Here is a 13681-nt window from a genome sequence, read left to right as displayed (position 1 = left end):
GATTTTCTTATTTTCTTATTTGCCAATTGGACGACCAAATGAAAAAAAACAAGCAATTTGTTTCTTGAAAAGTATTTGCAAAGATCAAGACCATGAAATAAATACTGAGCTTTATTTACTATATTTTGCTCGAGTTCGTAATTCAAGTCGATGAAAGAAAGTGGGTGGTATTCTCTAAACGTCAGTCAAATACTTGAACACTCTTTGTCAATATTGTTCTGCTGTATACAAAGTATTAAACAAAGTGAAAAAGCATCCACAATCATACTTACCTGGCTCAGAGGCAACCATGATCACCAAGGTGGTTCCTCCAGGGCGAGGCCTTTCCATTGCACTAAGGATGGGCTGACCCTTGCGATTAATCCAAATGTGATTAACTCGGGAGTACAATTTTTGGTAGTGGGGGACTGCGTTCGCGCCGTTCCCTGAACACACTATAAATGTAAGAAAAATTCTTGTCATCTGCCGGAAGTTGAACTAAATCTGGTCCCGTTAGTAAACGGTAGGGTTGACCGCTTGGGAATACGCGAAGCATCAGATTTTCTTTCTGGGAAGAAACAACAAAGTAATGAAATTCATGTTTAGCTACTTTAATATAAATCATCATGGCCAATGGATTGGCCGTGATCGTCTAGTGGTTAGGACCCTACGTTGTGGTACCTACTAGATATGAATCCGTAGTAACCCAGGTTCGAATCCTGGTCACGGCACTGAAAACTGATTTTTCACGTCAACACGCAGATTAACTATAAATTTTGTTTGGTTGGAAAGTAATGCTCGCTCACTTCAATAGTTCATAATGTGAAAAACAATTTGGAATGAAAACCTGAAATTCCCCCTCCCTTTTTTTGTGTGTGCAGGAAGTTGTTGAAATGTATGGAAGAAAAATACACATTTACAGAATTTCAAGTATTTGACCCGATATTAAGACAAAAATTATTTCATGTATGTAATGAACTGTCCCCTGTTGGTATTAGTCCAATGGGAGATGGAAATTAAAATTTGCCTAGGGTAATCTAAATGAATATTTCTGAACGAAATTGTTGGTCCAACACGTCCAAGCAGAACGAATTCAGCAAATGCTTAAGTAGACTTGCTTTTCTGATTATAATTTAGCTTTGCGCAGTGGCAATATCATAACCAATGAGGGTCTCCCGAGGTGTGATTATTGCTAGTTGAAAACTTTAACCAATACCCCGCCACGATGAAGTGAAATAATCTTTGTCGTCGGCAATTTTTGATAGCTCCATCAGGAGCATTTCAGCGTACAAGAAAAAAAAAATTACAGTCAGTTAGAAAAATTGGAGTGTTGCATAGTGTGTTTATAACATTAAACGGTGAAAGTGAAATCGTATAAGTGATTTTTGTTTCCATTTAGTTGGTATTGCACGTCAGACAAGGCTGATTAATTCGTTCGCTGAAGGCCATTAATATCAGTCAGTTGGAACATTGTGAACACGGGGAAAATATTTGAAAAGGTGATTCCAAATGACAAGGTGAAAAGATTCCACCATGTTTAAAGGGGAAGTTCAATAAATTGTTAACCGCTGTAGGGTGAATGTCGGGGTAAACATCTGATCCCACCACCTACGTGTTGGGCTTGTACCATAAAGATCGTTCATTTTTTTCAAAAATAACACTGCGCACAACTGTTTCGTTCAAAAACATGTTAACGAGCTTTATACATGATATTTACTTTAAAATAACTGTACCCATTGATAAAGAATTGCACAAGGATTTTGATATGTAAACGCATGTTTCGAAAAAAAACCTTACAAGCGCACTTCAAAATTTTGAAATGAATATAAATACAAGGCATACCACTGTTATTTACTCTGGTTTCTAATCAATACCCGGATAAATCTTTCGCCTTTTACTAAAGATTTCCGTGGTTAGGAGCATTGATGAGTCTATATGACTTATTTTTTTAACGCCCGGTCTTCTGATTGGGCACTTTGAATAAATGAAAAATTAAAAACGTCTGTATGCGGAAACAAAGATATTCTACTACTACATACTGACAACATTTGTAAAATGACAAACTGATAGTTTTTCGGTGGTTTTGGTAAGATTAGTGTGTATTTCAAAAAGATAAATCTCAAGCACAAGTAATAGATTAGAGGCGAATATGGTCGGGTAATTGCGTCTAGTTTAATGTCAACGGCCATACCACATAGAACTCACCCGGTCTCGTCAGCTCCCGGAAGTTAAGCTATGTCGGGTCCCGTTAGTACTTGGATGGGTGACCGCTTGGGAATACGGGATGCTGTTGGCATGGAATTATTTTATTTTTGTGAATCCAATTGAATTGAAGTGCTTCCCAAGATGGGTGATACTACATGGACTACAATGTATTATTTTGGCATTAGTTGAAAATGGAAGGAACGTATTTTTTACTGGATATTGCCTACTAGACGTCCTCCAACCTCTTTGTTGCTGAAAGATATTTGAAACGCCGTGCGCGAAGCGCACGGCACAGCCGAGAGGCTACTAGACGTCCTCCAACCTCTTTGTTGCTGAAAGATATTTGAAACGCCGTGCGCGAAGCGCACGGCACAGCCGAGAGGCTTGTACGTTGGTGGTTTCTTCGGGCAGCTCTATCTAATCTCTCTGGCTCTGAGATCCTTATGCAACGCAAGCTAAGTAAAGCGCGAAGCGCACGGCACAGCCGAGAGGCTTGTACGTTGGTGGTTTCTTCGGGCAGCTCTATCTAATCTCTCTGACTCTGAGATCCTTATGCAACGCAAGCTAAGTAAGGGAAGCAATCGTTAGCCTTATGACACTTGGATTGTTGGCTCATTGATCGGACATCCCCGGAACGAGAAAATTAAAAATGACAGTTAGCCAAAAATAGTGGCGTTTGGAAATATTATCAAATTTTATATTCGGTTGTCCATTGACAAATGTACTTATATGTCCTCGTTTGTTTGGCTAAGGTTGGTGTGTATTTCGAACAGAAAGTAAGCAAGCATTAGAACTAGATTTAGAGGCGAATATGGTCGGGTAATGGCGACTGAATTGATGTCAACGGCCATACCACATAGAACTCACCCGGTCTCGTCAGCTCCCGGAAGTTAAGCTATGTCGGGTCCCGTTAGTACTTGGATGGGTGACCGCTTGGGAATACGGGATGCTGTTGGCATGGTGTAATTTTATTTTTGCTCCCCAAGTTAGATGAGACATGGAATATAATGTATTCTTTAGGTATTAGTTGAAAAGGGTATTGCTGGGACTTTGATTAATGATACCATATATTGTAGAACGCATGTTTGTTTGATCTCGGTAGTTTTAACGACAAAAAAAAAGATAGAGGTTTGGCTATTTTGTTGAGGCTGTTGCATGACGCCCACTCACTGGCACGATCCCACTACTGCCGAACACGGGAACTTTTGGCTGCTAGGTTTCCCTCCTGACCCACTACGCTCCTCCTTAGCTAACCTGCACCTACTAGATTCCTCTAGCAGATCCATGCTGATGTCAAGCTTAGTGCGGGCACCTGATCAACATGCGGTATCACGAAACAGGGCTCCTAAACTCAAGCCATCCACTCTACCAAGCCTCCCCGAAGCAGGATTATAGGTGCACGCCAAACACCCAGCTGATAAATGGGCTCTCAATCGATAATACATTACTGTAATAAATTGATTTGATGAGCACGCGGATTCTTTATTGTGTCCAAAATTGGTCTCGTCACTTGTTCTATAACTATTAAAGAGCTTCTCGGTGTTTCAATAAATGAACAAAATGCAAGACCTGACAATGTATGTACTGTGTGCGTCAAGTATTGCAAATCTCAATTTAATATTCCGAAATATCGATCTATGCACTGTAATTTACGCCAAAGCTCATTGATCGTACAAACCTTATTTAGAGTTCTGCAAAATAACATTGCATTTAAGATCATACTTCACAGGATCATTTCTGTAGTATATCTTGACTTGTTTCCCACCAGAAACTTGTCTCCTTTCAACCCACGATGACGAGTTAAGACGCTGGTTTCTGAGCGTGAAACAGGCTGTGAGTGTAGCTGTCTCGACAGCATCAAACACAGTCATTGAGGACCGTTTCCGTTAAATCCATGTGAAATAGCGGAAGGAAACTAGCGTGTTCAGAGTGGTTGAGATGATAAAACAAATTTAAATTCTTGAAAATCTAAAGAGATAAATCTTAATAATAATTCCAGGTATTCGTGTCCTTAAATCATCTGCTTGTATGGCAAAATAAATTGTGAAAGTGAGGTTGGTCAATTTGAGGATGTGTCATGACTTTATGATCGTATTGCATTCTTTTAGTTATTGTTATTTAATCATGATTAATTATCGTTCAGAGCTTTTGTCGTCAGGTGGCGTGGCAAAGCCATATTCTGAAAAAAAAGGACCTAGTGTGATAACGAGAGTAAAATTTGCAACGCCTTCAGCGTAAATTGTATCTCCCTTAATACAGTATGAGCATAATAAAACAAATGAAAATGAACTTTATAAGCATCAAGTGGTCGCGTCTGGAAAAATGAACAACTCAATATTTTATAGCATTTCTTGAATGTTTTGAGTGATATGAGTATTCTTCGTACACCACCGGAAATGTGTTGAACCTCAGTGGTTATTTTGGGCAGTAATCCTTGTAACATTATCGCTTCTCGGCCTTTTGGCTAAGATCAAAGTGTAGTATCTGTTCTTATCAGCTTAATATCTGATACGGGTTCAAATGGACCCCAGAATATTAAACTGATTTTTGGCATACGGTGGGAATACAGTGCTTGCACTGCTCCCGCCACGGGTTGACCCGGTATTGCAGTACCTCCGGGATCGGCTCACCCTCTATGAGGGAGAACATATTGAATAAAACAGAAATTGTCTTAGCACCGTATAATAAAAGACCATGTATAATTGCAAAACTGTCATGTAGACATGTTTGTAATTTTTTCTAATTGTATTTTTTTCGTAATATCAAGAAAAGCATAAAAAAATACGTACTTGATTGTGTTAACTAATTAGTACTGTTCATCTTTCGATGTGATGTTTTTTTTTAAAATATGAAGATGCGTGTATTTTCATATGAAAAGTCGATTTTCTTATTTTCTTATTTGCCAATTGGACGACCAAATGAAAAAAAACAAGCAATTTGTTTCTTGAAAAGTATTTGCAAAGATCAAGACCATGAAATAAATACTGAGCTTTATTTACTATATTTTGCTCGAGTTCGTAATTCAAGTCGATGAAAGAAAGTGGGTGGTATTCTCTAAACGTCAGTCAAATACTTGAACACTCTTTGTCAATATTGTTCTGCTGTATACAAAGTATTAAACAAAGTGAAAAAGCATCCACAATCATACTTACCTGGCTCAGAGGCAACCATGATCACCAAGGTGGTTCCTCCAGGGCGAGGCCTTTCCATTGCACTAAGGATGGGCTGACCCTTGCGATTAATCCAAATGTGATTAACTCGGGAGTACAATTTTTGGTAGTGGGGGACTGCGTTCGCGCCGTTCCCTGAACACACTATAAATGTAAGAAAAATTCTTGTCATCTGCCGGAAGTTGAACTAAATCTGGTCCCGTTAGTAAACGGTAGGGTTGACCGCTTGGGAATACGCGAAGCATCAGATTTTCTTTCTGGGAAGAAACAACAAAGTAATGAAATTCATGTTTAGCTACTTTAATATAAATCATCATGGCCAATGGATTGGCCGTGATCGTCTAGTGGTTAGGACCCTACGTTGTGGTACCTACTAGATATGAATCCGTAGTAACCCAGGTTCGAATCCTGGTCACGGCACTGAAAACTGATTTTTCACGTCAACACGCAGATTAACTATAAATTTTGTTTGGTTGGAAAGTAATGCTCGCTCACTTCAATAGTTCATAATGTGAAAAACAATTTGGAATGAAAACCTGAAATTCCCCCTCCCTTTTTTTGTGTGTGCAGGAAGTTGTTGAAATGTATGGAAGAAAAATACACATTTACAGAATTTCAAGTATTTGACCCGATATTAAGACAAAAATTATTTCATGTATGTAATGAACTGTCCCCTGTTGGTATTAGTCCAATGGGAGATGGAAATTAAAATTTGCCTAGGGTAATCTAAATGAATATTTCTGAACGAAATTGTTGGTCCAACACGTCCAAGCAGAACGAATTCAGCAAATGCTTAAGTAGACTTGCTTTTCTGATTATAATTTAGCTTTGCGCAGTGGCAATATCATAACCAATGAGGGTCTCCCGAGGTGTGATTATTGCTAGTTGAAAACTTTAACCAATACCCCGCCACGATGAAGTGAAATAATCTTTGTCGTCGGCAATTTTTGATAGCTCCATCAGGAGCATTTCAGCGTACAAGAAAAAAAAAATTACAGTCAGTTAGAAAAATTGGAGTGTTGCATAGTGTGTTTATAACATTAAACGGTGAAAGTGAAATCGTATAAGTGATTTTTGTTTCCATTTAGTTGGTATTGCACGTCAGACAAGGCTGATTAATTCGTTCGCTGAAGGCCATTAATATCAGTCAGTTGGAACATTGTGAACACGGGGAAAATATTTGAAAAGGTGATTCCAAATGACAAGGTGAAAAGATTCCACCATGTTTAAAGGGGAAGTTCAATAAATTGTTAACCGCTGTAGGGTGAATGTCGGGGTAAACATCTGATCCCACCACCTACGTGTTGGGCTTGTACCATAAAGATCGTTCATTTTTTTCAAAAATAACACTGCGCACAACTGTTTCGTTCAAAAACATGTTAACGAGCTTTATACATGATATTTACTTTAAAATAACTGTACCCATTGATAAAGAATTGCACAAGGATTTTGATATGTAAACGCATGTTTCGAAAAAAAACCTTACAAGCGCACTTCAAAATTTTGAAATGAATATAAATACAAGGCATACCACTGTTATTTACTCTGGTTTCTAATCAATACCCGGATAAATCTTTCGCCTTTTACTAAAGATTTCCGTGGTTAGGAGCATTGATGAGTCTATATGACTTATTTTTTTAACGCCCGGTCTTCTGATTGGGCACTTTGAATAAATGAAAAATTAAAAACGTCTGTATGCGGAAACAAAGATATTCTACTACTACATACTGACAACATTTGTAAAATGACAAACTGATAGTTTTTCGGTGGTTTTGGTAAGATTAGTGTGTATTTCAAAAAGATAAATCTCAAGCACAAGTAATAGATTAGAGGCGAATATGGTCGGGTAATTGCGTCTAGTTTAATGTCAACGGCCATACCACATAGAACTCACCCGGTCTCGTCAGCTCCCGGAAGTTAAGCTATGTCGGGTCCCGTTAGTACTTGGATGGGTGACCGCTTGGGAATACGGGATGCTGTTGGCATGGAATTATTTTATTTTTGTGAATCCAATTGAATTGAAGTGCTTCCCAAGATGGGTGATACTACATGGACTACAATGTATTATTTTGGCATTAGTTGAAAATGGAAGGAACGTATTTTTTACTGGATATTGCCTACTAGACGTCCTCCAACCTCTTTGTTGCTGAAAGATATTTGAAACGCCGTGCGCGAAGCGCACGGCACAGCCGAGAGGCTACTAGACGTCCTCCAACCTCTTTGTTGCTGAAAGATATTTGAAACGCCGTGCGCGAAGCGCACGGCACAGCCGAGAGGCTTGTACGTTGGTGGTTTCTTCGGGCAGCTCTATCTAATCTCTCTGGCTCTGAGATCCTTATGCAACGCAAGCTAAGTAAAGCGCGAAGCGCACGGCACAGCCGAGAGGCTTGTACGTTGGTGGTTTCTTCGGGCAGCTCTATCTAATCTCTCTGACTCTGAGATCCTTATGCAACGCAAGCTAAGTAAGGGAAGCAATCGTTAGCCTTATGACACTTGGATTGTTGGCTCATTGATCGGACATCCCCGGAACGAGAAAATTAAAAATGACAGTTAGCCAAAAATAGTGGCGTTTGGAAATATTATCAAATTTTATATTCGGTTGTCCATTGACAAATGTACTTATATGTCCTCGTTTGTTTGGCTAAGGTTGGTGTGTATTTCGAACAGAAAGTAAGCAAGCATTAGAACTAGATTTAGAGGCGAATATGGTCGGGTAATGGCGACTGAATTGATGTCAACGGCCATACCACATAGAACTCACCCGGTCTCGTCAGCTCCCGGAAGTTAAGCTATGTCGGGTCCCGTTAGTACTTGGATGGGTGACCGCTTGGGAATACGGGATGCTGTTGGCATGGTGTAATTTTATTTTTGCTCCCCAAGTTAGATGAGACATGGAATATAATGTATTCTTTAGGTATTAGTTGAAAAGGGTATTGCTGGGACTTTGATTAATGATACCATATATTGTAGAACGCATGTTTGTTTGATCTCGGTAGTTTTAACGACAAAAAAAAAGATAGAGGTTTGGCTATTTTGTTGAGGCTGTTGCATGACGCCCACTCACTGGCACGATCCCACTACTGCCGAACACGGGAACTTTTGGCTGCTAGGTTTCCCTCCTGACCCACTACGCTCCTCCTTAGCTAACCTGCACCTACTAGATTCCTCTAGCAGATCCATGCTGATGTCAAGCTTAGTGCGGGCACCTGATCAACATGCGGTATCACGAAACAGGGCTCCTAAACTCAAGCCATCCACTCTACCAAGCCTCCCCGAAGCAGGATTATAGGTGCACGCCAAACACCCAGCTGATAAATGGGCTCTCAATCGATAATACATTACTGTAATAAATTGATTTGATGAGCACGCGGATTCTTTATTGTGTCCAAAATTGGTCTCGTCACTTGTTCTATAACTATTAAAGAGCTTCTCGGTGTTTCAATAAATGAACAAAATGCAAGACCTGACAATGTATGTACTGTGTGCGTCAAGTATTGCAAATCTCAATTTAATATTCCGAAATATCGATCTATGCACTGTAATTTACGCCAAAGCTCATTGATCGTACAAACCTTATTTAGAGTTCTGCAAAATAACATTGCATTTAAGATCATACTTCACAGGATCATTTCTGTAGTATATCTTGACTTGTTTCCCACCAGAAACTTGTCTCCTTTCAACCCACGATGACGAGTTAAGACGCTGGTTTCTGAGCGTGAAACAGGCTGTGAGTGTAGCTGTCTCGACAGCATCAAACACAGTCATTGAGGACCGTTTCCGTTAAATCCATGTGAAATAGCGGAAGGAAACTAGCGTGTTCAGAGTGGTTGAGATGATAAAACAAATTTAAATTCTTGAAAATCTAAAGAGATAAATCTTAATAATAATTCCAGGTATTCGTGTCCTTAAATCATCTGCTTGTATGGCAAAATAAATTGTGAAAGTGAGGTTGGTCAATTTGAGGATGTGTCATGACTTTATGATCGTATTGCATTCTTTTAGTTATTGTTATTTAATCATGATTAATTATCGTTCAGAGCTTTTGTCGTCAGGTGGCGTGGCAAAGCCATATTCTGAAAAAAAAGGACCTAGTGTGATAACGAGAGTAAAATTTGCAACGCCTTCAGCGTAAATTGTATCTCCCTTAATACAGTATGAGCATAATAAAACAAATGAAAATGAACTTTATAAGCATCAAGTGGTCGCGTCTGGAAAAATGAACAACTCAATATTTTATAGCATTTCTTGAATGTTTTGAGTGATATGAGTATTCTTCGTACACCACCGGAAATGTGTTGAACCTCAGTGGTTATTTTGGGCAGTAATCCTTGTAACATTATCGCTTCTCGGCCTTTTGGCTAAGATCAAAGTGTAGTATCTGTTCTTATCAGCTTAATATCTGATACGGGTTCAAATGGACCCCAGAATATTAAACTGATTTTTGGCATACGGTGGGAATACAGTGCTTGCACTGCTCCCGCCACGGGTTGACCCGGTATTGCAGTACCTCCGGGATCGGCTCACCCTCTATGAGGGAGAACATATTGAATAAAACAGAAATTGTCTTAGCACCGTATAATAAAAGACCATGTATAATTGCAAAACTGTCATGTAGACATGTTTGTAATTTTTTCTAATTGTATTTTTTTCGTAATATCAAGAAAAGCATAAAAAAATACGTACTTGATTGTGTTAACTAATTAGTACTGTTCATCTTTCGATGTGATGTTTTTTTTTAAAATATGAAGATGCGTGTATTTTCATATGAAAAGTCGATTTTCTTATTTTCTTATTTGCCAATTGGACGACCAAATGAAAAAAAACAAGCAATTTGTTTCTTGAAAAGTATTTGCAAAGATCAAGACCATGAAATAAATACTGAGCTTTATTTACTATATTTTGCTCGAGTTCGTAATTCAAGTCGATGAAAGAAAGTGGGTGGTATTCTCTAAACGTCAGTCAAATACTTGAACACTCTTTGTCAATATTGTTCTGCTGTATACAAAGTATTAAACAAAGTGAAAAAGCATCCACAATCATACTTACCTGGCTCAGAGGCAACCATGATCACCAAGGTGGTTCCTCCAGGGCGAGGCCTTTCCATTGCACTAAGGATGGGCTGACCCTTGCGATTAATCCAAATGTGATTAACTCGGGAGTACAATTTTTGGTAGTGGGGGACTGCGTTCGCGCCGTTCCCTGAACACACTATAAATGTAAGAAAAATTCTTGTCATCTGCCGGAAGTTGAACTAAATCTGGTCCCGTTAGTAAACGGTAGGGTTGACCGCTTGGGAATACGCGAAGCATCAGATTTTCTTTCTGGGAAGAAACAACAAAGTAATGAAATTCATGTTTAGCTACTTTAATATAAATCATCATGGCCAATGGATTGGCCGTGATCGTCTAGTGGTTAGGACCCTACGTTGTGGTACCTACTAGATATGAATCCGTAGTAACCCAGGTTCGAATCCTGGTCACGGCACTGAAAACTGATTTTTCACGTCAACACGCAGATTAACTATAAATTTTGTTTGGTTGGAAAGTAATGCTCGCTCACTTCAATAGTTCATAATGTGAAAAACAATTTGGAATGAAAACCTGAAATTCCCCCTCCCTTTTTTTGTGTGTGCAGGAAGTTGTTGAAATGTATGGAAGAAAAATACACATTTACAGAATTTCAAGTATTTGACCCGATATTAAGACAAAAATTATTTCATGTATGTAATGAACTGTCCCCTGTTGGTATTAGTCCAATGGGAGATGGAAATTAAAATTTGCCTAGGGTAATCTAAATGAATATTTCTGAACGAAATTGTTGGTCCAACACGTCCAAGCAGAACGAATTCAGCAAATGCTTAAGTAGACTTGCTTTTCTGATTATAATTTAGCTTTGCGCAGTGGCAATATCATAACCAATGAGGGTCTCCCGAGGTGTGATTATTGCTAGTTGAAAACTTTAACCAATACCCCGCCACGATGAAGTGAAATAATCTTTGTCGTCGGCAATTTTTGATAGCTCCATCAGGAGCATTTCAGCGTACAAGAAAAAAAAAATTACAGTCAGTTAGAAAAATTGGAGTGTTGCATAGTGTGTTTATAACATTAAACGGTGAAAGTGAAATCGTATAAGTGATTTTTGTTTCCATTTAGTTGGTATTGCACGTCAGACAAGGCTGATTAATTCGTTCGCTGAAGGCCATTAATATCAGTCAGTTGGAACATTGTGAACACGGGGAAAATATTTGAAAAGGTGATTCCAAATGACAAGGTGAAAAGATTCCACCATGTTTAAAGGGGAAGTTCAATAAATTGTTAACCGCTGTAGGGTGAATGTCGGGGTAAACATCTGATCCCACCACCTACGTGTTGGGCTTGTACCATAAAGATCGTTCATTTTTTTCAAAAATAACACTGCGCACAACTGTTTCGTTCAAAAACATGTTAACGAGCTTTATACATGATATTTACTTTAAAATAACTGTACCCATTGATAAAGAATTGCACAAGGATTTTGATATGTAAACGCATGTTTCGAAAAAAAACCTTACAAGCGCACTTCAAAATTTTGAAATGAATATAAATACAAGGCATACCACTGTTATTTACTCTGGTTTCTAATCAATACCCGGATAAATCTTTCGCCTTTTACTAAAGATTTCCGTGGTTAGGAGCATTGATGAGTCTATATGACTTATTTTTTTAACGCCCGGTCTTCTGATTGGGCACTTTGAATAAATGAAAAATTAAAAACGTCTGTATGCGGAAACAAAGATATTCTACTACTACATACTGACAACATTTGTAAAATGACAAACTGATAGTTTTTCGGTGGTTTTGGTAAGATTAGTGTGTATTTCAAAAAGATAAATCTCAAGCACAAGTAATAGATTAGAGGCGAATATGGTCGGGTAATTGCGTCTAGTTTAATGTCAACGGCCATACCACATAGAACTCACCCGGTCTCGTCAGCTCCCGGAAGTTAAGCTATGTCGGGTCCCGTTAGTACTTGGATGGGTGACCGCTTGGGAATACGGGATGCTGTTGGCATGGAATTATTTTATTTTTGTGAATCCAATTGAATTGAAGTGCTTCCCAAGATGGGTGATACTACATGGACTACAATGTATTATTTTGGCATTAGTTGAAAATGGAAGGAACGTATTTTTTACTGGATATTGCCTACTAGACGTCCTCCAACCTCTTTGTTGCTGAAAGATATTTGAAACGCCGTGCGCGAAGCGCACGGCACAGCCGAGAGGCTACTAGACGTCCTCCAACCTCTTTGTTGCTGAAAGATATTTGAAACGCCGTGCGCGAAGCGCACGGCACAGCCGAGAGGCTTGTACGTTGGTGGTTTCTTCGGGCAGCTCTATCTAATCTCTCTGGCTCTGAGATCCTTATGCAACGCAAGCTAAGTAAAGCGCGAAGCGCACGGCACAGCCGAGAGGCTTGTACGTTGGTGGTTTCTTCGGGCAGCTCTATCTAATCTCTCTGACTCTGAGATCCTTATGCAACGCAAGCTAAGTAAGGGAAGCAATCGTTAGCCTTATGACACTTGGATTGTTGGCTCATTGATCGGACATCCCCGGAACGAGAAAATTAAAAATGACAGTTAGCCAAAAATAGTGGCGTTTGGAAATATTATCAAATTTTATATTCGGTTGTCCATTGACAAATGTACTTATATGTCCTCGTTTGTTTGGCTAAGGTTGGTGTGTATTTCGAACAGAAAGTAAGCAAGCATTAGAACTAGATTTAGAGGCGAATATGGTCGGGTAATGGCGACTGAATTGATGTCAACGGCCATACCACATAGAACTCACCCGGTCTCGTCAGCTCCCGGAAGTTAAGCTATGTCGGGTCCCGTTAGTACTTGGATGGGTGACCGCTTGGGAATACGGGATGCTGTTGGCATGGTGTAATTTTATTTTTGCTCCCCAAGTTAGATGAGACATGGAATATAATGTATTCTTTAGGTATTAGTTGAAAAGGGTATTGCTGGGACTTTGATTAATGATACCATATATTGTAGAACGCATGTTTGTTTGATCTCGGTAGTTTTAACGACAAAAAAAAAGATAGAGGTTTGGCTATTTTGTTGAGGCTGTTGCATGACGCCCACTCACTGGCACGATCCCACTACTGCCGAACACGGGAACTTTTGGCTGCTAGGTTTCCCTCCTGACCCACTACGCTCCTCCTTAGCTAACCTGCACCTACTAGATTCCTCTAGCAGATCCATGCTGATGTCAAGCTTAGTGCGGGCACCTGATCAACATGCGGTATCACGAAACAGGGCTCCTAAACTCAAGCCATCCACTCTAC

General features: G+C 39.4%; 1 long non-coding RNA gene and 22 other non-coding genes across 23 annotated transcripts in view; 22 read left to right on the top strand and 1 right to left on the bottom strand.

Moving 5' to 3' along the window:
* LOC124312173 overlaps positions 1–13681 on the bottom strand; it is a 74511-nt gene that overhangs the window by 16191 nt on the left and 44639 nt on the right. The gene's annotated exons all lie outside the window — the stretch shown is intronic.
* LOC124321986 lies at positions 265–428 on the top strand. The gene has a single exon (XR_006914345.1). It is a non-coding gene; the product is annotated as a U1 spliceosomal RNA (small nuclear RNA).
* On the top strand, positions 621–710 carry Trnah-gug. Its single transcript is given in 2 exon segments — positions 621–657; positions 676–710. It is a non-coding gene; the product is annotated as a tRNA-His (tRNA).
* Positions 1115–1256, top strand: LOC124322621. Its single transcript, XR_006914893.1, has one exon. It is a non-coding gene; the product is annotated as a U4 spliceosomal RNA (small nuclear RNA).
* Positions 1831–1953, top strand: LOC124322815. Its single transcript, XR_006915074.1, has one exon. It is a non-coding gene; the product is annotated as a U5 spliceosomal RNA (small nuclear RNA).
* LOC124321452 lies at positions 2157–2275 on the top strand. The gene has a single exon (XR_006914260.1). It is a non-coding gene; the product is annotated as a 5S ribosomal RNA (ribosomal RNA).
* LOC124321441 lies at positions 3024–3142 on the top strand. The gene has a single exon (XR_006914259.1). It is a non-coding gene; the product is annotated as a 5S ribosomal RNA (ribosomal RNA).
* LOC124322413 lies at positions 3897–4118 on the top strand. The gene has a single exon (XR_006914699.1). It is a non-coding gene; the product is annotated as a small nucleolar RNA U3 (small nucleolar RNA).
* LOC124322177 lies at positions 4629–4819 on the top strand. The gene has a single exon (XR_006914525.1). It is a non-coding gene; the product is annotated as a U2 spliceosomal RNA (small nuclear RNA).
* On the top strand, positions 5329–5492 carry LOC124321985. The gene has a single exon (XR_006914344.1). It is a non-coding gene; the product is annotated as a U1 spliceosomal RNA (small nuclear RNA).
* Positions 5685–5774, top strand: Trnah-gug. Its single transcript is given in 2 exon segments — positions 5685–5721; positions 5740–5774. It is a non-coding gene; the product is annotated as a tRNA-His (tRNA).
* LOC124322620 lies at positions 6179–6320 on the top strand. The gene has a single exon (XR_006914892.1). It is a non-coding gene; the product is annotated as a U4 spliceosomal RNA (small nuclear RNA).
* LOC124322814 lies at positions 6895–7017 on the top strand. Its single transcript, XR_006915073.1, has one exon. It is a non-coding gene; the product is annotated as a U5 spliceosomal RNA (small nuclear RNA).
* Positions 7221–7339, top strand: LOC124321430. The gene has a single exon (XR_006914258.1). It is a non-coding gene; the product is annotated as a 5S ribosomal RNA (ribosomal RNA).
* Positions 8088–8206, top strand: LOC124321418. The gene has a single exon (XR_006914257.1). It is a non-coding gene; the product is annotated as a 5S ribosomal RNA (ribosomal RNA).
* LOC124322412 lies at positions 8961–9182 on the top strand. The gene has a single exon (XR_006914698.1). It is a non-coding gene; the product is annotated as a small nucleolar RNA U3 (small nucleolar RNA).
* On the top strand, positions 9693–9883 carry LOC124322176. The gene has a single exon (XR_006914524.1). It is a non-coding gene; the product is annotated as a U2 spliceosomal RNA (small nuclear RNA).
* LOC124321984 lies at positions 10393–10556 on the top strand. Its single transcript, XR_006914343.1, has one exon. It is a non-coding gene; the product is annotated as a U1 spliceosomal RNA (small nuclear RNA).
* Positions 10749–10838, top strand: Trnah-gug. Its single transcript is given in 2 exon segments — positions 10749–10785; positions 10804–10838. It is a non-coding gene; the product is annotated as a tRNA-His (tRNA).
* Positions 11243–11384, top strand: LOC124322619. Its single transcript, XR_006914891.1, has one exon. It is a non-coding gene; the product is annotated as a U4 spliceosomal RNA (small nuclear RNA).
* Positions 11959–12081, top strand: LOC124322813. The gene has a single exon (XR_006915072.1). It is a non-coding gene; the product is annotated as a U5 spliceosomal RNA (small nuclear RNA).
* LOC124321406 lies at positions 12285–12403 on the top strand. The gene has a single exon (XR_006914256.1). It is a non-coding gene; the product is annotated as a 5S ribosomal RNA (ribosomal RNA).
* Positions 13152–13270, top strand: LOC124321395. Its single transcript, XR_006914255.1, has one exon. It is a non-coding gene; the product is annotated as a 5S ribosomal RNA (ribosomal RNA).

The sequence above is a fragment of the Daphnia pulicaria genome, chromosome 1, assembly GCF_021234035.1.
Source record: "Daphnia pulicaria isolate SC F1-1A chromosome 1, SC_F0-13Bv2, whole genome shotgun sequence".
In the NCBI taxonomy this organism is placed as follows: domain Eukaryota; kingdom Metazoa; phylum Arthropoda; class Branchiopoda; order Diplostraca; family Daphniidae; genus Daphnia; species Daphnia pulicaria.
The sequence above is the reverse complement of the archived record's forward strand: the minus strand, read 5'-3'. Positions and strand labels throughout refer to the sequence as shown.